The sequence below is a fragment of the Myotis nattereri genome (genome assembly GCF_964212035.1).
Source record: "Myotis nattereri genome assembly, chromosome: 11".
In the NCBI taxonomy this organism is placed as follows: Eukaryota; Metazoa; Chordata; class Mammalia; order Chiroptera; family Vespertilionidae; genus Myotis; species Myotis nattereri.
Window position 1 is genome coordinate 48,795,823 of NC_138086.1, and position 23,997 is coordinate 48,819,819.

Below are 23,997 nucleotides of genomic sequence, written 5' to 3' on the forward strand. Positions count from 1 at the left end.
ACTGTTACCTCAACAGTTCCCAACCTTAACTTCTCACTGCACAATATTATTATCAACTGTTTCTATAGTTGATGATATACTTAAAATACATTCATATCTATTCTTTTCATTTCTAAAATTATACTCTAAAATTGATCATACCCATTGCTTCCATTAGTATGCCATAGTTAACCTCAAGATTCTGACTCCTGTCCCAGGCCAAACTCCTCACACTTCTATGGGAAGGGTCAGAGGAAAAGGTTTCCATCACCCAAACACCTCACTGCTGTGGGTTTTAGGGAAGAGAAATGCTTAAGGTGAATTCAACTTTTCCCTGAAGGTGTAATATAAACACTCTGCTTTGTTTCCTCTATGGAATCCTGGCAAATACCTTTTTAATTAATGAATTGCTCATCATGGTAAAAAACACATAAATTAAACTTGCCAGAGTGAGCATATTTAAGGGTGCAGTTCAGCAGTGTTAAGCATATCTATATTGTTGTGAAACAGAGCTCCAGAACTTTTTTGTCTTGTAGAACTGAAAATCAATACCCATTAAACAGCAGCTCCCCCAACCCCCAGTAACCACCATTCTACCTTTCATTTCTGTGTACTTGACTACTTTAGATACCTCATAAAGTGAAATCATACAACATTTGTCATTTTGTGACCCAATTATCTGCTTTTTTAAACTGTCAAGAGTGTTAATAGTTACCAGTTTCTTTTTTTATCCTCACTCAAGGATATGTTTTTATCAATTTTTAATTTTTAAAGAGAAAGGGGGGGGCAGAGAGAGAGAGAACAAAGAAATATGGATCAATTGCCTCCCATACACACCTTAACTAGGGATTGAAACTACAACCTAGGTATGTGTCCTGACTGGGAATCAACCCACAATCTTTTCAGTGTATGGGATGACGCTCCACCAACTTAGCCATCCAGCCAGAGTACCAGTTTCTTTTTTTAAAAAAGTGGTATATGAGGTTATTCAGAATTAAAATAAAGCAACTTGAAGTATCAATAGTATCATTAATGCATGATCACCATTAATGCAAGATCAATTAAAATACATAATTTGAAGTTTATCCATATCGAAAAACATATACCTACAATTTAATCTTTTTGTTGGGTTGGATGGCACAGAAACAACCCATGGTACACATCTAATATTAAACTGTTTCTCTGTACCTTCATTTGTTTTCTCTTAGAAGCAGCAGTTCCACGCATAACTCCTCACCACTCAGTCACAGGCTGGTGTAGAAACGATGACCTCGGCAGAACAGGTTGCCTCAACACTTCTTTCCACAACCTGCTTCTCACCACTCTCTTCCATCTCATACCTTCCTTCTCCTCCCCGACTGCATTCCACATAGTACCCCATATCCTTCCTCCACAGTGTCCCTGGGTGAACTCTCTTCATGTCTCTGGTATGTCTTTTGCATGTGGCATTTTCCATAATTGACTGGCATGTTAAGCTCCACTCTTAGATTATAAGGTACAAGAGGACTGACACAATAGATCTAATATCCCCAGAACATCCAGCATTGACTCTGCTGAACTGTATCACCCCTATGAATAAAGCCTCATGAAGGAAGAAGGTTTTTCCAAGCACCTCAGGTCAAACCACACAGGATGCCTCCCACTCTAGCTTTGCATAAACCCCCTGAGGATTCAGGCGTTTGTGGAACTGACAGCCGGACTCCCTGGCCTCTCTCTTTCCTCCACTAGCAGTGTTGACACCTGTGGGTGTGATGCTTCTCTTCTCCATCCAGTAGGCAGGCTAGTCAGTGTTGGGTGACATGAGGGAAAATGGTGAGGAGGGAAGATGTGCAGGAGGTAGCAAGGTCATCTACAAGAGAAGATTTCAGGAAAACGCCATAGAGTCAAGTGGAAAAACAAGGGCTATCAAAAGTACCTAATCATTCCTCATCATTCTTTTATTGTTTAGCAAGACCATGTTCCAGAGGCTACTGAGTCATGGTTTTCCTAGTTGTGAAAAATAACATTGTCAGAAATTACTCCCACAGAGCTGGTCAGTCACGTAACTTGGGAAAATAAAATTCACAGGGTTCTAACAGCATGGCAAATCATATCATGTTAATAATATATGCAGAAGGAACTGCAGAAGTAAGATGGTATGCTGATTAAATTTCAGAAAATCCCATTATTAAGAGATATATTTCTTTCCGTTCAGACAACTATCTTCAGAGGACATATTCCCATTCTAAATTTAAAGCTACCAGATCCAGTGGTAAGGTACAGGTAGTTAATTGAACAAAGAAGAAAGAAGAGAATGAGGGGAGTGGGGGCAAGGAGAAGAAAAGAGGAGAGAATGGAGGAAAGACACTAGAGAATCTTCAAGCATTTAAAATATTTCTAGGACCAAGAATTATTATGTTTTAGGCACATCCGTCACAATAATTATTTTGAACTGACAATTCTTCCTAGAAAATGCTATGAACTTTGAAAATATAACCTGCACCTGTATTGAAGACAATCCTGCTTTGAAAATGCTGAAAAGGTGGTCAGCTTTCCTACTTGGCTCCTAAGTGCATCAAGGAAACACTGAAAAGATACTGCTCACCCCATAGAAAGCTAGCATTCCAGAAAACTTGCAAGTAGGACACGTAAAAAGAGATGTCAGCAGAGCTCTATGCTCCAAAGGCAATTAAGTAGAACTCGACATTCTAAATAAACAATCAATCTAGAGAATGGGGGAGAACCAACTATCAGGGAATTTACTCATTCATCTATTCATCCATGTCAACAACCATTTGTTGAAAGCCCTCTATAAGCCAGGTCCTAGAAATACTGTACTGCATAAAGCAAACACAGTCTCATAGTATACGTTTTTCATTCGATACTAGAGTTTTGCTTTTGCTCGAAGACATATTATGCAGAAATACTATATTTTGGTCTTGTCATTAAATGACAAAGTATAGCAGACATTTGATGAACCCCTCAGGGACGCTAATTGGATTTGGTGTCACTAGGAATAAATAAATTGATGTTGTAATAGAGTGTACTGCCATAAATTATAACTGGCCTCCCTCATAAATATTTCAGAATACATTCTTTAGCTAAAAAGAAAAAATAAGAAACAGAATTTTGAAAACAAAATGTCTCAAACTGATATATAAAGGAGATTCGTCTCCTAGCCAGTCTCAAGCAGATCATTCACTAGAATGTCAATGAGCGCAAAGAATTACCAAACCTTGTTCTCTGTCTCTACGGATTTGACATTTTAAATGTTGAGTTTCAAAATAAGTGGAAACCTGAGAAACTTTAAAAAATCTTAAGTAAGCAAAAACAAGAATATGTTCTACAAACATTCGGGTTATCACGACCCCCTTACATAGTGCATTCTAGCTGCACTGCCTTTTAAACTTTTTTAATTTTATTTTTTTATTGTTTAAGACATATATATATATAAACAGTTATATATATATATGTCTCCTTTTTTCCCATTGACCTCCCCCCCGGCCTCCACTACCCCCTGGTACTTGCCCCCCCCCCCCCCACAGTGTCTTGCATCCATTGGTTGTGCTTATACGCCTGCATACAAGTCCTTCGGTTGACCTCTTACCGCCCCCCAACCCTCCCCTGACTTCCCGCTGTAATTTGACAGTCTGTTCGATACTTCTTTGCCTCTATTTTTGCTCAACAGTTTATAATGCTTTTTATATCCCAAAAGTGAGTGAGATCATGTGGTATTTATCTTTCACTGACTGGCTTATTTCACTTAGCATAATGCTCTCTAGTTCCATCCATGCTGTTGCAAATGGTAAGAGTTCCTTCTTTTTTACAGCAGCATAGTATTTCATTGTGTAGATGTACCACACTTTTCTAATCTACTCATCAACTGATGGGCATTTAGGCTGCTTCCAAATCCTAGCTATTGTAAATTGTGCTGCTATGAACATAGGAGTGCATATATCCTTTCTGATTGGTGTTTCTGTTTTCTTGGGATATATTCCTAGAAGTGGTATTACTGGGTCAAATGGCAGTTCCATTTTTAATTTTTTGAGGAAATGCCATGCTGTTTTCCACAGTGGCTTCACCAGTCTGCATTCCTACCAGCAGTGAAGGAGAGTTCCTTTTTCTCTGCATCCTCTCCAGCACTTGTCATTTAAACTGATTTTAAACCTCATTTCACTTGTAGTTTCATTGAGAATTTGTTGTCATAAAATTCATTGTATTTAACCCTCAGATCATGTCTGTCTACTACGTAAAGCTTAAAATCTAAGGCCAAAAAGTGCTCATTGATGCATCTTTAATCAGAAATTCAAGCAGTGAAAACAAACATGATATCTCTGAAAACACCCTCCCTCCTAGCTTTAGTTGGTTTCCAGTCACCTATACTGCCACTCTTCCCATAGTCCTAACATGGTGTCTTGCCATCCTTGCATACGCTTTCCTTATTCCTACCTCTCCATCTTGTCCTGCATTCCTCCCCGATTTGGAGTGACCTTTTCCTCCCTCTCCAAACATCCAATTTCTTCCTTCAAGGTCTAACTCAACTAGTACTGCCCAGAGACCCATGTTATGGGGCCTGACCAGGTTAACAATGATTCCTCTATTATCTTTGAATTCCTTCAACGTTTGTATTTGTACTCTATAATTGGGTATTTGGCCAACTATCAACAGCCTCTGTACTTGTTTGTTTTATTTTTTTTATAATCCTCACCATAGGACTTTTTCCCCCATTGATTTTTAGAGAGTGGAAAAGAGGGAGGAGGGGAGGGGAGCAGAGGAAAAAAAGAGAGTGTGAGAGAGAAACATCAATGTGAGAAAAACACATTGATTGGTTCCTCTGGCATGGACCCCCACCGGGCCAGGAATTGAACCTGCAACACAGGTACATGCCCTTGACTGGAAATCGAGTCCATGAGCTTTGGTGCAAGGGCCAACACTCTAACCACTGAGCACACCAGCCAGGGCACAGCCTCTGTTCTTTGAAGAGGAAGAACTGTTTCAATCCATTAATGAAATATTATAACAGAGAAATACTTGACCCAATATTTATGCTTAGGTTTTAAGAAGGAAAGTAAGAAGTCCTCATATTTACAATAAATGTCTGACTTTTCTCTACCATTCACCTTTTCAAAAATCTGACTCCAGAACACAACAGGAAATACTGAACCTAAAGGGGAAAATGTTCTCTGTTTTTTCTTGTTCCAAGTAATTTGTCCTTGTTCCAAGTATGATCTAACTTTGTTATTGAATTATTCTAACTAAACTTGCCCTAGGAAATTATGAAATAAGCAAAGTTTGCTCATAGTGCATCTCACCTTTTCTTTTTAGCCTAGTCTCCAAATCACTTTCTTCCCAGCAATCTCAAAGTGGAACAAATATCTGCCATCAAGATCAGGTGAACTAATCCACTCTATCAAATGTAGTTTTGAGCCAAGCACCAGGGAGAATCCCTTCTCTTTGCCAGACCCAAGTTAATTAGTAAACAATGAGTAAATATTTAGATCTCTACTAGAGTGACATGAGGCAGAAAGAGTTTTCAATAAAGTCACTATTGGCTATTGAAAATAGCATTAAGGAACAATAATAGCTAAAACTATTTGAAAACTTGCATATCTTAGCTCATTTAAGCCTCTCAACTCTTTAATGCAGGTCCTACTTTTAATGCTTATCCTATGAACTTTTAAAATATAATCTGCACCTGTATTAAAGGCAATCCCCCTGCTTTGAACGTGCTGAAAAGGTGGTCACAACCCCAGTCTATTCACAATGCACCAGTCAGTGACTTTTTAATACTCTAAGTTGGATTATGTCACTGCTCTGTCAAAAAACTCTCGGTGGTATCCAGTCTCTGAGTAAAAGCCAAAGATCCTCCAGGATCTTCATTCTTTCTCTGACTTGATTTTCCACTACTCTTTCCTTCCCTGCTCCCTTCCAGCCATCCTGGTCTTCTTGCTGTACGTCAATCACAGCAGGTACGCCCGCTTCACACCCAGGTCCTTACACTAGCTATTTCAAATGCTCCAATGACATCTTCTCGAAGAGATCATTTGAAAATTGCCAACACCCATCTTTGTCCCCACAGCATTTCCTGTTCCCTTTATTTTGCTCTATCTTCTCTAACAGTTGTCATCTTCTTAGATGCTATAGTACTTTTGTTTGTTTGTTTGTGGGCTTGTTTCTTTATTAGGTTTTATTTATTGTTTTTCCCCCACTTCAGGCTGTAAGCTCCACCAGGACCTGGATTTTTGTGTTTTGTTCACTTGAATTCCTAGTATTAGAACAATGTCTGGAACATAGTAGTCATTCAGTAAATATTCACTGAATGATGATTGTATGGAAGAAACTGAGTTACAGAGAGTTTAAGAAATTTGTCCAAGAACACACAGCTGAGAAGAGGCTGAAGTGGGATTTCAGCCCTCCCTGTACAACCCAACCTCTAAGTCAGTGGTTCTCAACCTTGGCTGCACATTAGAATCACCTGGGAATCTTTTTAAAATCCTGATTTCTGGGCCTCATCCTCCGGAAATTCTGTTTCTTTGTTATGGGGTGGGGCCACAACATTAGCAACAAAGAAACAGAATTTCCTGAGGATGAGGCCCAAAAATCAGGATTTAAAAAAGATTTCCAGGTGATTTTAATGTGCAGCCAAGGTTGAGAACCACTGCTCTAAGTAATAGCAGTGATTAAGGCTGAATTCCTCAGAAGCAGAGCCTGATGCCAGGATGCATGTAAGGTGGTTTATTAGGAAAATGCTCCCAGAAGGAACCTATAAAAGATTGGGGGAAATAGGCAGAGAAGGAGAGGGAGTCAACAATAGTGAGATCTGAGGTGAAGTCCTAGAGTGTAGCTTCTGCCTGATCCCACAGGTAGAGTGTCTTTGGAGTATAAATCACACTTCAACTCAGAGGAGTCCTAGTCTGACCTAAAGTAAGGGAGCTAGGCTTCAGTGGCCCCTCACTTGGTAGTCACTGGCCAAGAGCTGGAGATGGACAAGGCAAGTCCTCCCAGTTCTCAGTGCTTATGGACAAAGTTGTTCCATTAGCCTGTCAGCAGTTAAGGGTTAGAAGCTGGGTGTAGGAAGGCAAAGCAACCACAGGGAAGAGATAGAAACTGGGGGTGAGGGAGGGAGCCATGTGGGGGACATGACACTAACATGTCTGCTACAGTGATCCTTTCAAGTCTTTCATAAGGCCTAAAGTCATGTCATGGACAAGCCCTCACATCATGCAGCCCCCCTCAACCATTCAAGCCATATGTTATGCCACTATTCTGTGGCGTATTGACCACAGAATCTGTGCACCTTCTGTCCTCTCCTTCTAGAATATTTCTCATCTCACTTTACTAGTACATGACAGTCTGCTTTTGATTTTGCATAGGCCAGCCACATATCCTCAAAAAAAAAAAAAAAAAGGAAACTTCCTTAAGCAATGAACCACCACACTTTTTATTTCCTAAGAAGCACTTATCTCAATCTATAATCATTTTTTTTTGTTTCATTAGTGTATCTATTGTTTTTGCTTTTTTTTTTTTGTCTGCTCTCTGTTTCTCCACTAAAACATTAATCCAATCAAGGTACGGGCAATGTCTGTCCACTTGCAATACCCCTAGTGCCTAGCACATTACAGGGGATCAAAATATCTCTTGAATGAAAAGAAATCACTAACCATGCAAAATCACAGCTGCATCTGTTTGCGTAGATCCTCCGAAAGTTAAATTTATCCAATAGAGCATGAGGTTGGAAGGATGAAGGGCATGCTAGCTTGGTTAGTTGCCACTTTTTACCTGGTAATTTCAGTATCAGATAAACCCAGCCTGTCTTCACCCTCAGAGAAAACAACACTCTTAGATACACTAAGCTAGACTACAGGCCAAGACTGACAGCTAACAACAGAAAGGCTTCACTAGCCTGTAATTTTGCTAGATTGGCCAAAATTGCCCAGGGACTTCAAGCAGAGGCAGCCCAGAGGAAGCATAGAAAACTCTGTACTCTCTAGCAACCATTAACTTTCCCATTTCTCTCTTTTGTGAATTGGAAGATAGTACTAGTACACCAAATGGAATGAGAAGTAGGATGCTTATCTTTGTTTCAACGGTAGAATAAAAGCAACTCTTCTCCCAAAACTAATAGTAATTTCTCTTCTCTTTAAAAAAAAAACACACTGCTTCCACAAACATGGATTTTACAACAGACACAGACAAAAACATGGATTTCATTTTAAGAATTCTTTGAAGTCAAAAGAAACTTCCAGTTTGTTGTTTTGACTGTAGCAGCTTCAAAGATTTATTACTGTGTCATCTGATCTGCCACCAATGACAAAGGCTCCCAATGTATGTAGAAAATTTCCAATTTTCCAGTTTTAAATATTTCTGGTAAGGCACACCTCGTTTGATTGCAGTTCACTTTCTTGTGATTCACAGGTGCTGCATTTTTTATAAACAAAAGGCAGGACCCTCCACCAGCAAACAGATTACTACTCATTTTATTGCCATAGGCACTTTATTTTGGTAAGCTGGAGCTGCTCACAATATTTCTGAGGTAGGCCTGTAATTTCTTGGGAAGAAATATGTATCATCTAATAACAACTAAGAATTCTTATTTGTACTTAAATCTAAAGTTCACTCTATCCCAATAATGGGATACATAAGCACACACCAATAGGACTTCTGTCCTTCTATTACATATATAAAATAAACTTAGGATAGATTTAAATCCTACCCTTTCTTCAGGGCCAAGCTCAGCCAGTATCTCTTCTAGACAAATCTGCCCAGCCCCACGGTTCTAAGTAATCCACAATACCTCCTTAAAATTCCCAAAATACTTCTCCATCTGTTTTCTGGTAGTTACATCTGTCCATGTTAAAGCGAGTCAGCCTCTGCTCCTCAGGGCAGTGGAGTGGTGTTTGGTGATGAGCAGTGCTTGAACCGCACTGCCTGGCCTCAGCTCCTGCCTCCACCACTGACCAGCCTCATGTAAATGTATAAATGCAATTGTCTTTAAGTCAACTTCCTCTCTATTTCGATTCCTCATTCCATGTGCTACAAAAGAAGATATTTAATTGATTCCAGGTTTTCTCAATCAACTCAAGGGTCTCTCCTACCCCCAATCAGGAAATAACTGCTTCCTGGTGTTGCATCTGGGCAAAAGGTGCCTGCAGGTGCCACCAGCGGCACTGGCGCTGAGGAACAAGACCCCTCACCAGCATGCTGCTCCTGGCACCGTTGGCCTGGCCTCGCTGAGCTCTCAGCTGCTGCTATTCCTGATCACAACATCTCTAGGTATGCTGGCCCTCGGGGTTGTTGCTTGTCCCTCTGCCTATCTATAGTCAGAGGGGCATTTTCCTGGTTATTTTAGTATTATAATTTAAAAATCGACAAGCTTGTCTTCTTCTGCCTACTTAAACATACTCCATCTTTCTGAACCCATATAAACATGTAAAAATCTGAATAACCCAATGCACCCTCTCTCTCACACACACACACACACACTGCCAGAAGGACTTAAAGGAATATAATGAGACAGTATTTTCTATAACAGTTCTTTTTCTTTTTTTTCTTTTTTAAATGTATTTTATTGATTTTTTTACAGAGAGAAAGGGATAGAGATAGAGAGAAACATCGATGAGAGAGAAACATCGATCAGCTGCCTCCTGCACACCTCCTACTAGGGATGTGCCCGCAACCAAGGTACATGCCCTTGACTGGAATTGAACCTGGGACCTTTCAGTCCACAGGCCGATGCTCTATCCACTGAGCCAAACCAGTTAGGGCTACAACAGTTCTTTTTCTTTTCTTTTTTAAATTCTTTATTAGTTAAGGTATTACAAATGTGTCCTCATCCCCCCCCCATTAAACCCCCATCCTTCCCCCCCCCCCCCCCACTCATGCTCTCATCCCCCTGTTGTCCATGTCCATTGGTTTGGCTTATATGCATGCATACAAGTCCTTTGGTTGATCTCTTCCCCTTGCCCCCTCCCTCCCCTCCTTTCCCTCTGGGGATTAATAGTCTGATCGCTGTATAACAGTTCTTTTTCAATACTAACTTCTAATACTTGTTTATCAAAGTCATAAATGTAGCCATGCTAGTTGCAGCTAGCAGTCCCCAGCCCCATTTCTTCTGCCACCACAACTCAGCCCTTCGCCGTTTGTTCCTGGGCTCCTGGTGTCTCTAATAAACCAGGGATTTATACTCCGCCATAAAAGAAACGAAAGCTCACCAGCATGGATGGACCTGGAGATTATTATGCTAAGTGAAATAAGCCAGTCAGAGAAAGATGAGTATCACATGATCTCACTTATATGTGGAATCTAATGAACAAAATAAACTGACAAACAAAATAGAAACAGAGGCATGGATATGTGGAACAGACTGACAGCTCTTAGAGGGCAGGAGGGTTGAGAGACTGGATAAAAGAAGGTGAAGGGATTAAGAAAAAAAACATAGACAGACAACAGTGAGGTGATCGCCAGAGGGAAAATCGGGCAAGGGGAGCTGGAAGAGAGCAAAGTGGGGGGAGGTAAATGAGGATGGGAAAGACTTTGCTTTGGGCGACAGGGGCACGATGCAGTGTGCAGATGAAGTTTTGTGGTGTTGTACACTTGAAACCTCTATGATTTTGTGGACCAAAGTCACTCCAAGAAATTCAATAAGAATAAATAAATTAAATTTAAAAAATTCGTATGGAGAATTTCTTTTCTTTCTTAGGAAATACTATTCACAGGCTAATTGGGTTATAAAAGTTATTTTTTAAAGCTTTGGCAGTGTTGCACTTTTTTGGCTATTTTTTCTTTCAGCTGCATTGAGATACAATGGGTATATAGCACTGTATATGTCTAAGGTGTATAGGATAGTGACTTCCATTTTATGAGTATTGCTTTTTAGAGTGTTTATTTTCAATCATCACCAAATCCCAGGGGCTTAGAATTCAATACCACTATTGTAATCTTTCCTCTGTTTCTTGGGTCTGTCCAAATAGGAACACATCAAGTAGATGGCTGGGACTTGGCCATGAGCAAGACCTGTTGACTGTGTTTCCATTAGTCATGCTCCGTAATGAGGACGAGAGAACATACTCTTGACTTTGAAGCTGAAAAGTATCAGCTGGGCTAAAACCCCAACTAGGAATTTGAAGATGGAGAGATGTGAACTTGTTTAAAATATGAGGTAATCGTATAACTATACATCCATGGTTTACCCTGTACAGAGTTACTACTCACTAGTAAAGACGGCAATAAACACAGCACATTGTTTATTTCTATTCTCTCAATTTTCCAGCTGTCTGGCAAGTGCGTAAAAATCAAAGGAGACTCGCAACCTGGATTATGCTTGCTCACCTGCCTTGCTCTGCTTTCTCTGCAACCTCATCTGATGAACCTGATCAGACAGGTTTTGATCTGGCTGAGATGGAGAAATTTGATGAACTGAAATTGAAAAGGCTGAAATGCAAGAGGAAAATTCACAGCCTCCCAAAGAAATGACTGAAATGGAGAAGCAAACAGGTGAATCCTAATGAGCTGTGGGGCCAATATGTGCTGTGTATATTCCACAAGCATTGCCTTCTTATTTCAACTTGTAGCTGTTTAACTTTGTTAAGATGCAAAGAGGTTGGATCAGATTTCAATGACTGTGCTGCTCTGTTTCACAGCAAAGAATCGCAAGCTACTGACAGACAAGAAAGACACACGCTCGGCTGAATAACAGGGAAGGAAAGGTACCTGGATGTTGGGTGTTAGGAACAAAGTGAATTACAAGTAGAAACCAAGCTGGTCCAAGGTGTCCTGCAGGCGGTAAAATGCAGTTTAATCAGAGTCCCATTTTTGTTGTTGTTCCAATGATTTTAATATTGGAATGCACACGTTTTAAAAGTATGCAAATAAAAAGTTTGAACATGTTGAAAAAAATGCCAAAGGACCCAGCTTCACACCCATGCATCACTTCTTTGTGATTCTACATTCTTCAGAGACAAGAACTGATGTTGATGCAAAGATAAATCATGACTGGCAATATAACAGTACAGGTTTGCTGTAGTTCCAGAGTCTGGGAAGGTGGTGTCTTGTAGAGCATCTAATGTCCCTAAACAGATCCTGTCTCCTTCATCTAGTCTCTTTGTGAGCTCAGATCAAATTAATTTCTCAATGCTTCAGTTGCCTTGGCAATAGACAGAGAATAATATTCATGCTATAGGGTACTGCAATAATTAAATTAAATAAGACAGTATAAACCTGGTGATTAGTAAGCACTCAATAAAAATAACTATTATTGTCACTATTCTTGATATTCTTATATGGCCCAGCCTCTTTGGGCAGTTGATACTGTTGCTTCCTACATCCCAGTTTGTTTAAAGTGAGCTATACCTTAATTATGTTATCTAAACTTAGAAAGCCTGTATTCATAAAATATAGGCCAGTACTGCAAACTTATATATGTAATAAGAAAAGTAAAGGTACATTGAATGTGCTTTACAGAAATTTAGTTTTGAGTAAGCGAATTTCATCCCTGGCAATATCCTCCTTACCAAGGTCTGTCCCTCAGTGAAGTATTACAATTCCCTCGAAACACTTGAATACTACATTTAGAGTGAATAACAATGTTATAATCATGATTGCAATTTACTGCCTATCATTTTCCAGGCTAATTACTATGTGTTTTATATGATTTCACATTATCATCATAAAAACCTTACAATGTAGGTATATTAAGTACACACACACACACACACACACACACACACACACACACACACAATCTGATGTTGTTATATTCCCAAGATCAAACAGTTAGTATATGACTTTAAAAAGCCTATAAACCAGGTCCCTGTTACTGAAACATCTGTGTTTCATTCCACTATCTATATTCTTACAACCTCTAATTGATGCTAAGTACATATGTATTAGTCACCTATGAATCTCAAAGTTTTAATACGCCTATGCATTGTAGGCTAAAAATAGCAATAGCCCATTAAACTAGAATTGATAGAGTAATTGAAGTGATTTTTCTTCTGTATGCTTAGTACATACTTAAGAGATGTTTGTAGAACAAGTTGAATGGAACAAATTTTAAAGACCAGACATAACTGGACTTCCTGCTCCCAGAAGTCTTCTTCTAATTGATACCCTAGAAAGATGATAGAAGAATCCAAAATGAAGTAAATGGAAGAGACTGGCAATAAACTTTTAAATGTTTCTCTGAATTCCTAGTTACTGGTAATGCCATTTGCCTATTTCAGAAGAATCAATGCCAGGTCTCTTGAATTCAGTTGGACCTTTACTTAAATTACTTCCTTATGATTAAAAATCCATTTACCCATAATTCTATTGATTCTTCTTATGCCTAACACAAATGTAGAATAATAAGTTATTATTTTATATAAATTATCACTCCAACTAATTGCATCCAGGATAACCCTATGACTGGGGTAGCTTTATGACTGATTTTTATACATCTCTAACAGCAAATCATGACCTATATACATTAAGCAGAGTGGAAGGCTGCACGCTTTCTTACTTCCTGTTTATAGAATAAGCATCAAGACTGAAATACCAGACTTCTCCATGGCTTATGCATTAGTGTCTTCAGCTTTCCCTTAAACTTTGAAGATGATCACAAACATATAATACTAGATATTCTCCAAGATAAGAATTGATTTCTTTTAAATTCTGTTACAGGCTATGAAAACCATTATCAAGGTTTAGGGAAGTCTCCCAGGCTTTCTCCCAGCTTATAAATCAGGTCTTGGGCAAAACTTCCCACTAACAACTTTTAATCATGCCTCCCTCTCTCTTCATTCCCATTTTTACTGAAATTTACAGTAAAAATAAATTTACAGTTATTTTACCAGAGCATCTTGACATACTTTTCTTCATGTACTCCTTGCTATTGTTCCTTTCAGAGATTGATTGATTCTTATAAGATTTCACAACTCATAAATTAATTAATTCACCTTATACATGGCTTCTAGCACATTAAATTTGTCAGTATAAAAATTGACATATGATTATAAAGCAATTAAACATTTCTGGAATCTTCCCATGAAATTGTTCTGATCAACTCTGCAATCCTTAATGGTAAAGTTTGTTTCCTCTTCTGTCTAAATGGGATGATCAGGGTAGAAGCTCAAGAAGCATTGATAATGATATTTCATTACTAAAAACATATCGCATTAGGGAATTTATATGTATGCTAAACATTTATCTATATACTAGGGGCCCGGTGCACGAAATTCGTGCACTGGGTGTGTGTGTGGGGGGGGGGGAGTGTCCCTCAGCCCAGCCTGCCCCCTCTCACATACTGGGAGCCCTCAGGCGTTGACCCCCATCACCCTCCGATCGCCTGATCGGCCCCTTGCCCAGGCCTGACGCCTCAGCCAGAGGTGTCAGGCTTGGACAGGGGACCCCCATCTCCCCCCGATCACTGGCTCTGGCCCCCGCCCAGGCCTGAGGCCTCTGGCCCAGGAATCATGCCTGGGCAGGGGACCCCCATCTCCCTCTGATCGCTTGCTCCACTCCCCGCCCAAGCCTGACGCCTCTGACCCAGGCTTCAGGCCTGGACAAGGGGACCATCATATCCCCCCAATCCCCGGCTCCGCCCCCCGCCCAGGCCTGATGCCTCAGTCAGAGGCGTTGACCCTCATCACCCTCCGATCACCAATCACCGGATCGGCCCCTTGACCAGGCCTGAGGCCTCCGGCAGAGGTGTCAGGCCTGGGCAGGGGACTCCCAGCTCCCCGCGGTTGCAGGCTCCGCCCCTGCCCAGGCCTAACGCCTCTGGCCTAGGCGTCTGGCCCAGGCAGCGGGGACCTGCAGTGGCAGCAGGGGGCGCCGCGATCATGGGCTTCGCTTTAGGCCCAGGCAAGGGACCCCTAGCTCCTGGGACTGCCAGCTTCAACCGTGCCCAGCTCCCATCGCTGGCTCCACCCCTACTTCCTGCTATCACTGGCCAGGGCGGCAAAGGCGCCTGATTCTCCAATCATGGCTGGGGGGCAGGGCAAAGGCAGCCCTGGGGCCGCCTTTGCCCTGCCCCCCAGCTCTTAGCTCCCCCCTGGGTTTCCGATCACTGTCAGTGGCAGGGGGCTTCTTCCTGCTTTCCCTTTCGCCTCCCTGCATTGTGCCTACATATGCAAATTAGCCGCCATCTTGTTGGCAGTTAACTGCCAATCTTAGTTGGCAGTTAACTGCCAATCTTAGTTGGCAGTTAATTTGCATATAGCCCTGATTAGCCAATGAAAAAGGTATCGCCGTACGCCAATTACCATTTTTCTCTTTTATTAGTGTAGATGTATTTCTTATTGTTTTTAAAGTTTACTGTTTCCCTATTCTTAATAAGAAAATTATCTCTAAGAAATATGGTTTGATTTTATTGTATGGCTTTGACAAAAGAATCTTCATAGTTTTCCTTTTTCTATCAGTTATTTTATAAAGGAAGCATTCCTCTGGACTTCCACTTTATTCTCCTCAGGTAAATGCATTGTCACAGCAACTCAAGACAAAAAAGGCGACACAAGGACTACTGTGTGACTCCACTCATGAAACTAGATTAAATGACAAAGAGGGTTCCACAAGGGCAGGTCACGGGAAGGGTATTCTCATCTCAGCACGATGAGGAAAGACAGGAGAAAATTCACTTCAGCTCATGTTTCTGGCCAGAGCATCTAGGTTAACCATAGGTAGTCAAGTTGGACTAAGTTACACTTTTCAAAGAAGAAGATCAGAGGGAGGAAAGTCTAAAAAGTTAGGTTGAGTCCATATTAGGGAATTAATAGTATTAGTCTGGCTTATTGTTTTAAGACTGCAGAGTCATGTTGAATAAAGAGATTACCTTCAGTCTTTTGGCAAATACATACAATGTGAATTCCTTAGTGGCATGCAGAAGCAATGCAAGGAAATTACACTTAATAAGTAATGAGCTAAGGAGGTTATATTTGTTTTAGTGAAAAATAGGAAATTACTGAAGTTTTGAAGAGCAGAATATTGTAATCAGAGTTGTGCTCTAAACTGCATTGCATTGGGTAAGTTAGAGATATGTTAGAAGTCAGGGAAAATTTTTAATAAATTATTAAAATCACATAGAAACAGATAATAAAGACTTGGTCCAGGGTTGTTAGTATTAGAAATGGTAAGACATGTAAACTCAATAGGTCTTTCAGTTGGAGAGAGATATACATACATATAATTTGAGGCTGTTTGTAATAAATAAATATAAATGATACAAAATAATTTTGAATATTTCAACATTAGAAAAGCCCAAGCCAGGTAGCTCAGTTGGTTGAAATGTTGTCCCATATACCAAAAGGTTGCAGGTTCGATTCCTGGTTAGGGCACATACCTAGGTTGAGAGTTCAATCCCCAGTCAGGGTGCACATATGGGAGGCAACCTATCAATGTTTCCCTTTCACATCAATATTCCCCTCCTCCCCCTGATCTCTTATTCCCCTCTAAAATCAATTTTAAAAAACATATACTCTGATGAAGATTTTTAAAAATTAAAAAGCATTTAAAAAGCCAAATTTTAAAGGAAAATGTTGAATAATTGGACTAGACTAGAAAGTTAGCACAACTGAATCTAAAAATTAGCTTAGTTCTTTGACAGTCAAGATAAGTAAAATGAAAATTAGGGAAAGAGGTGAAAATGATGGGTTATATAGCTCCCAGCTGATATAAGGAGATTTATCAGTGTTGCAGGGGAGATACACTGAATTATAAAAGAAATAAATCTCATAGTATTATATTTTATTTTTTAATATATTTTTATTGCTTTCAGAGAGGAAGGGAGAGGGAGAGAGATATATAAACATCAATGATGAGAGAGAATCATTAATTGGCTACCTCCTGCATGCTCCACACTGGGGATCGAACCGGAAACCTGGGCATGTGCCCTGACCAGGAATCAAACCATGACCTCCTGGTTCATAGGTTGACCCTCAACCACTGAGCCATGCTGGTCAGGCAAATCTCATAGTATTTTATATAAGGAACACTAAGATCACAATAAACTACATACCATACTAGTTATTTGATAAAAATGTATATAGTACTCATAAGCAATGTCTTATATTAAAAACATATTTCATATCCAAACTCCCAATTAAAGTTGAAGACATTATACCGTATACCTGTGATGAAATTTTTACAGAAAATAGGAGCAATAAAACACAAATAATGAATTTTATAATGACTTGATTTGATTCTGATAATAAGGCTTAGAAAATAGGAATAGATGGTTAATTCCCTTAGACACCTCCTACCCAAACACTCAGCACATTCATGATATCAACTCTACAGCCATACAGATAACATGATGGGTAAGAGCTAGTGGCATGGACTCTGGATGCAGATAGTCTAAGTTCAAAACCCATTTATTACAGATATTAATGAAAGCATTGTCAGCTGAGGGGCTGTTGATGACAAATGGCGAAGTGTTCACAGGCCTGAGGTAATCAGGAAGGAAAGGGTCCAGTATAGACTACACTTTCAGCTGGCAAAGAGTTCAAAGTCAATTGCCTGATACATTAACTATTTAAACTACTGCCTAGAGGAAAAAATGAATAAGGTATGGCTCCACAACTGGCTTTCTCAGTTTGACTTTGAAATATATACTTCCCTATTTTAGGGTATCAGATGAATCTAAATGTGAACATTCTCATCATTAACCTAGTCTAAATGATTTATTACTTGATTTTTAACTGGTGTTCCTATGACATATTACAAACTTGGCATTTTGTTAAGACAATTGGACTGACTGTACCTAATTTTAATTGGATTTTTGACCTTTCAGGGTCCAGTTTAGCCGAACTGATATTTGATTAGGAGTATTTTCAGTAGACTTATTAGTCTGACTTATTGTTTTAGGACTGCAGAGTCATGTTGAATAAGGAGATTAATTTCAGTCTTTTGGCAAATATATACAATGTGAATTCTTTAATTGCTACTCAGATGCAATGGAAGGAAAACATTTAATAAAATATTTTTAAAGGCTGTTATCTTGACTACACATAAGTAGTTCAAAAACCACCAAACTAATTCTTTGATTCAAGAACACCAGGGACTAAATGAAAAACAATAGCTGTGAACTTTTCTTTTCTTTCAGATCAAGTTATTTTTGCTTGCTAATAGGATTTGCTGATGTTTAGTATATGTGCTGCCTAAGCAAGAACAGAATCAACTGATATCAGTTGACTTCATCTTGTTTTACACCACCCAGTCCCTGTCCCTTCCAACATTTACCACCTTGGTTCCAGTTTCTTCAATGGATAGCTGTACCTCTTTGCCTTTGCTTAAGCGGTTCCCTCCCTGGAATGCCTTCTATGCCACCACTTCTCATCTAGGGAAATCTCATTCCATGCTCCCATAATACAATGTTCACTCCTCTGTGATAGCATGTATTATATGTCATTCATCTCCATATTCCCAGACCTATATTTGCTTGGCAAATAGCAAGCATTAGATTAGAAGCAGCAAGATACAGAATAGACAAAAATGAATTACTGACACGAAGAGGAAAGAGTTAAAAGGGCAAAAAATTAAAGCAACTTGGAAGAATATTATGGACATAAGATATACATATTACAATATTTATGTATATATGGGAAAATATATAATTATTCAAAGAAAAAGACCATAATATTCTTGAAGTGGAATTTCTACTCCAAAGAAATGTTTAAAGACATAATACAGAGGAGAAACCAAGATGGCGGCATAGGTAAACACCGGAGATTGCTGCCTCGCACAACCACTTCAAAAATACAACTAAAAGACGGAACGGACATCACCCAGAACTACAGGAAGGCTGGCTGAGTGGAAATTCTACAACTAGAAGGAAAAAGAAAAGCATACTGAGACTCAGAGGAGGCGCAGTGCGGAAGTAAAATACTAAGGTGCGGAGGTGCGTGCGGAGTGGGCTGGCGGCTGAGGGCGTGGTTGTCGTTTTCAATCGGGAGGGAGTCTCAGGCTCTGAGCTCCAGTTCCGGGCGAGTCTCTAGGGACCCAGACTCACACGGGAGAAGCGGAACTGTCTGGCAGCAGTTGGAGCTCGAGGGCAGCTTTCTCTCCGAGGGGCTTGCAGCGATTACCAGGACATTGAGAAGCAAAGCCTCTGAGGGCAGGACTGAGAGCAGCCATAACTGCTAGCCCCATCCTGTTGATCCCATGGGACCCACCCCACCCAAGCCCTGCAGGGAGGCTTTTGCTGGATAGCCTCAGGCAAAGGCTAGATTAGCACCTCCCTAGAGATCCAGGAGCCAGGAAGCCCAGAGGTCAGAGTGGGACCATCCAGTTTGCAGCTCCGTGGAAACATAAAGGACACACTCAGGGGGCAGACTCAGTGAGCACCAAAGCCCCATTGAAGCAAGTCTTGCCCCAGAGGGGTGTCTCCAGCACAGAAGTTCTCCCACTGCAAACACAGCTGATTCTCACAGCCAATTGGCCTGGAGGCCAATTCCTCCCAGTGATACCTACAACAATCAAGTCTTAACTACAACAAGACTGTGCACAAAGACCACAGGGGGTGCACCAAGAGTGTCCTCCTCAGGTAATTGGGGAGGCTGAACCACCGGGCCCTAGAGGACACTCAGCACAGAAAACCATTTTATCAACACAGGGAAGCATAAAAAATGCGGAGACAAAGAAAAAGGACACAAATGACAGAAATGGAGGAAAGCAAGCTACTGGATATAGAGTTCAAAACCACACTTTTAAGGTCTTTCAATAATTTTCTAGAAACTGCCGATAAACTTAATGAGATCTACAAGAAATCTAATGAGACCCTTGATGTTGTGATAAAGAACCAACTAGAAATTAAGCATACACTGACTGAAATAAAGAATATTATACAGACTCCCAACAGCAGACCAGAGGAGCGCAAGAATCAAGTCAACGACTTGAAATACGAAGAAGCAAAAAACACCCAACCAGAAAAGCAAAATGAGAAGAGAATCCAAAAATACGAAGATAGTGTAAGGAGCCTCTGGGACAACTTCAAGCATACCAACATCAGGATTATAGGGGTGCCAGAAGATGAGAGAGAGCAAGATATTGAAAACCTCTTTGAAGAAATAATGACAGAAAACTTCCCCTACCTGGTGAAAGAAAAAGACTTACAAGTCCAGGAAGCGCAGAGAACCCCAAACAAAAGGAATCCAAAGAGGACCACACCAAGACACATCATAATTAAAATGCCAAGAGCAAAAGACAAAGAGAGAATCTTGAAAGCAGCAAGATAAAGAAACTCAGTTACCTACAAGGGAGTACCCATACGACTGTCAGCTGATTTCTCAACAGAAACTTTGCAGGCCAGAGGGAGTGACAAGAAATATTCAAAGTGATGAATGCCAAGAACCTACAACCAAGATTACTTTATCCAGCAAAGCTATCATACAGAATTTAAGGCCAGATAAAGAGCTTCACAGATAAGAAAAAGCTAAAGGAGTTCATCACCACCAAACCAGTATTATATGAAATGCTGAAAGGTATCCTTTAAGAAGAGGAAGAGGAAGAAAAAGGTAAAGATACAAATTATGAACAACAAATACACATCTATCAACAAGTGAATCTGAAAATCAAGTGAATAATCTGATGAACAGAATGAACTGGTGATTATAATAGAATCAGGGGCTTAGAAAGGGAGTGGACTGACTATTCTTGGGGGGGAAAGGGGTGTGGGGGATGCGGGAAGAGACTGGACAAAAATCGTGCACCTATGGATGAGGACAGTGGGTGGGGAGTGAGGGAGGAGGGTGGGGTGGGAACTGGTTGGAGGGGAGTTATGGGGGGAAAAAAGAGGAGCAAATGTAATAATCTGAACAATAAAGATTTAATTTAAAAAAAAGCAAAAAAAAGAGACATAATACAATAAAACTTCCCTAAAATGAAGAAATAAAACAAAAACAGTTCATGACACTCCAAGAAAATTAGATAAAGAATGATCAGCAAGACATATCCTAATTAAACTACTGAATGTTAAAGAATAAAGAAAGAATTCCTCAGATATACAAGTACAGGGAAAAATTGTCCCACCTCAGAATTCTCCATAACACTCAATTCCACAGACAATGGAGCAATGTCCATAATGCCCTGAGAAAAATGAAATTTAATTTTAAAATATAACTAACCTAGACGTCTCTTGAGCTTAGAAGTCATTGACAGATGTTCACAAGCATGAAAGAACTCAGAGAACACAATATAATTTCCTCTAAAGGGAAAAAAATGTGCTTACAATGCCATCTAGACAAATAAAAAATAACTAAAAATAAGCTCAAGAATGGAAAAGCTAAGTTAAAGAACTTGTAGTGAGCAATACATCTGTTTAAATAGTAAACAACTAATGAAAGCATGGCAGCAAAACTAAATGTCAGCCCTAGCCGATATGGCTCAGTGGATAGAGCGTCAGCCTGTGGACTGAAGGGTCCTGGGTTCAATTCTGATTAAGGGCATATATGCTCGGCTTGATCCCCAGTGGAGGGCATGCAGGAGGCAGCTGATCAATGATTCTCTCTCATCATTGATGTTTCTATCTCTCCCTCTTCCTTCCTCTCTGAAATCAATAAAAATATATATATATTTTTAAAAACTAAATATGAGTATTATAACCCACATAATGTTAAAACAATCACATAACTACAAAGAGGTAGTGGGGGAAGGATAGCTGGAAGAAAGTTTGAGTGCTCATTTTCCTAAACTTTGAATGCATTATGTTTTGAATATTTGAGCTTGGAACCATGTATTTGACATAATTATAAATTTAAATTAATATTAAAAAGCAACCCCTAAAATTTGAGAGCAAAATAAGCAAATAAACCTGTGCATCTAAGACTTGGAAGCATAACCATGCAAAGAAGAACTTTTAAAGAGACTTTAAAACATAGTAAATTGACTAAACATACCAAGTGTGATGTATCTTAAAAACAAAAAGCTTGCAAACAAAATAATAATAATAATAATAATTCTGTTTCTAATAATAATATTGTTGGTCAAATTGGCATTGTGATAAAACAAGTGAATAATCATGTTAATGTCACTGGGAACCAGAATTTTTTGGCACGTTAGAAAAAGATGCAAAACAGAAGAGGTCAAGGAAAGCCCCTATAGTGTCCAGATTTGAGTAGAAACGGTCAGTATACATTCATCATTTTACACACACACACACATTTTCAGCTCTATTCATTGGTCTTGAAACATAAAGAACTCAGTAGCAATGTGCACCCACAAGGCCCAGATTATAATCTATAATTATCATTTCTAATTCAAAGGGAATGAGAGCTCCTTAAGTATAAACTGCAGGTTTGAGACGGAAAGTACACAACTTAAACCTGGAATATCTTGTCCTGTCCTACCAAAAAACAAGAAAGCCATTAAAGCTCATCTAAAGCATATCAAAGTCTCAGGAGCCAATTGAAATGCTACCCATTGGCCAAGAAATGGGGTAATTGGAGCATCGGTCAGAAGACCTGCTTCTATCTTCCTTTGAAGTATTGAAATACTTCAAATATGTTTAAATCTATGAGGTCATAATAATCCTAAAATTGGGGAGCAGGGGAGGAGAAGAAGGCAGGACCATATTTGAATGTGTTAATTTACCAACCTATTTTTAAAATCAGTAAAGGGAAGTAATCAAGCATATATTCCATCTTTCTTATATGTGTCATGTCTTGAAATAATTAAATAGTTGTTGGGAAAAAAACGTTTCTCTTTATATGCAAGAAATAGTCCACCTAACAAATAAAATCAGGATAACATTATTTTGAAAGTACTAATGAATTAATTAATGGATCTAGAAAATGATCATCAATGGCTGCTAACATCTCAAAGGGAGAAACAACCAGGTATCATGTGCTTGCTAATGACACATGTAAACTAGTCTTGTCAGCAAAGTTGAACTCACATGGGATGAAGCTTTCCATGTTCCATATACCAATTACCAGGAAATAGGACAGAGGAACAAGTTAAAAGAAACCATTAGGAGGCAATCGGCAAACTCCAGAATGTAGTACATTTTACTGAGTAGTTTTAGCCATAAACTGCAAGGGGCAGCAGGGAGGGAGGGTGGGACAGAGAAAAAATATAGATTAGGGGAGATTTTAGAGATATATGAGCCAAGTGCAGGGTATGGACTGCATTACAATTCAGATTTCTTCTAGTAAACTGTGTGGGGTAGGGGTTTATGAAACAAGGAATATTTGAACACTGGATATTTAATGTAAGAAATTATTTTATGTTGCTTTAGGTGGAATAATGACATGGTTCTGCGTGTGTGTGTTTAAAGAAATCCTTATCATTTATATAGACATGCTGAAATATTTATAGCATGAAATGATGTGTGGGATTTTCTTCAAAATAACCTGAGTGGAGGGGAAATATGAAGCGTTTGCAAGTGAAATTCACAAACTGTTTCAAGGGAATGATTCTCTCTACTTTTGTATGTTTATAATCTATATATATAAAAAGCTAAGTGACCGACCGTACGTCCACCCGACCGTCCAACCAACCAACTGGCTGGAACATATGACACACACTGGCGATTTAAAAATAAATGTTGACTTGCGCATGCGAGATACATATAAAGCTCTAGCTGGGCACCAACGACTTGCGTGTGTTTTGATCTGTCATTGTTGATCGTGAATTTGGTTGGCACTTCTATTATAGAGAAAGGGCGAGTAGCAATTTACAATATTTCTTCTAATAAATTTCCTATCAATGTGCATGAATCCATGCACCGGTGCACTAGTTTTCCATATAACAAGTTACAAAAACAAAAATTAGAATGCCTCTGGTTGCGAAGCTAGGCCTCAGAAAAGAAATAGACACATGGGAATTTCCAAATGCAGGGTTATTTAAGAAAGAACAACAGTATTAGAGGGGGAAAACTACTGGTTTATATAAGTTGCGAAATTATTTTCTTTCATGCATTATACTAAAAACATCAGAATTAATTGAAAAATATAATACTAAGTAAAGAGAAAAGAACTCCACCCAAGAAACAAACATCACTTAATTCATTTAGAGATGAAAGACATGTGTTTGCAAGGAAAGCTGTGATTTCTGTATAGATGTTATTAG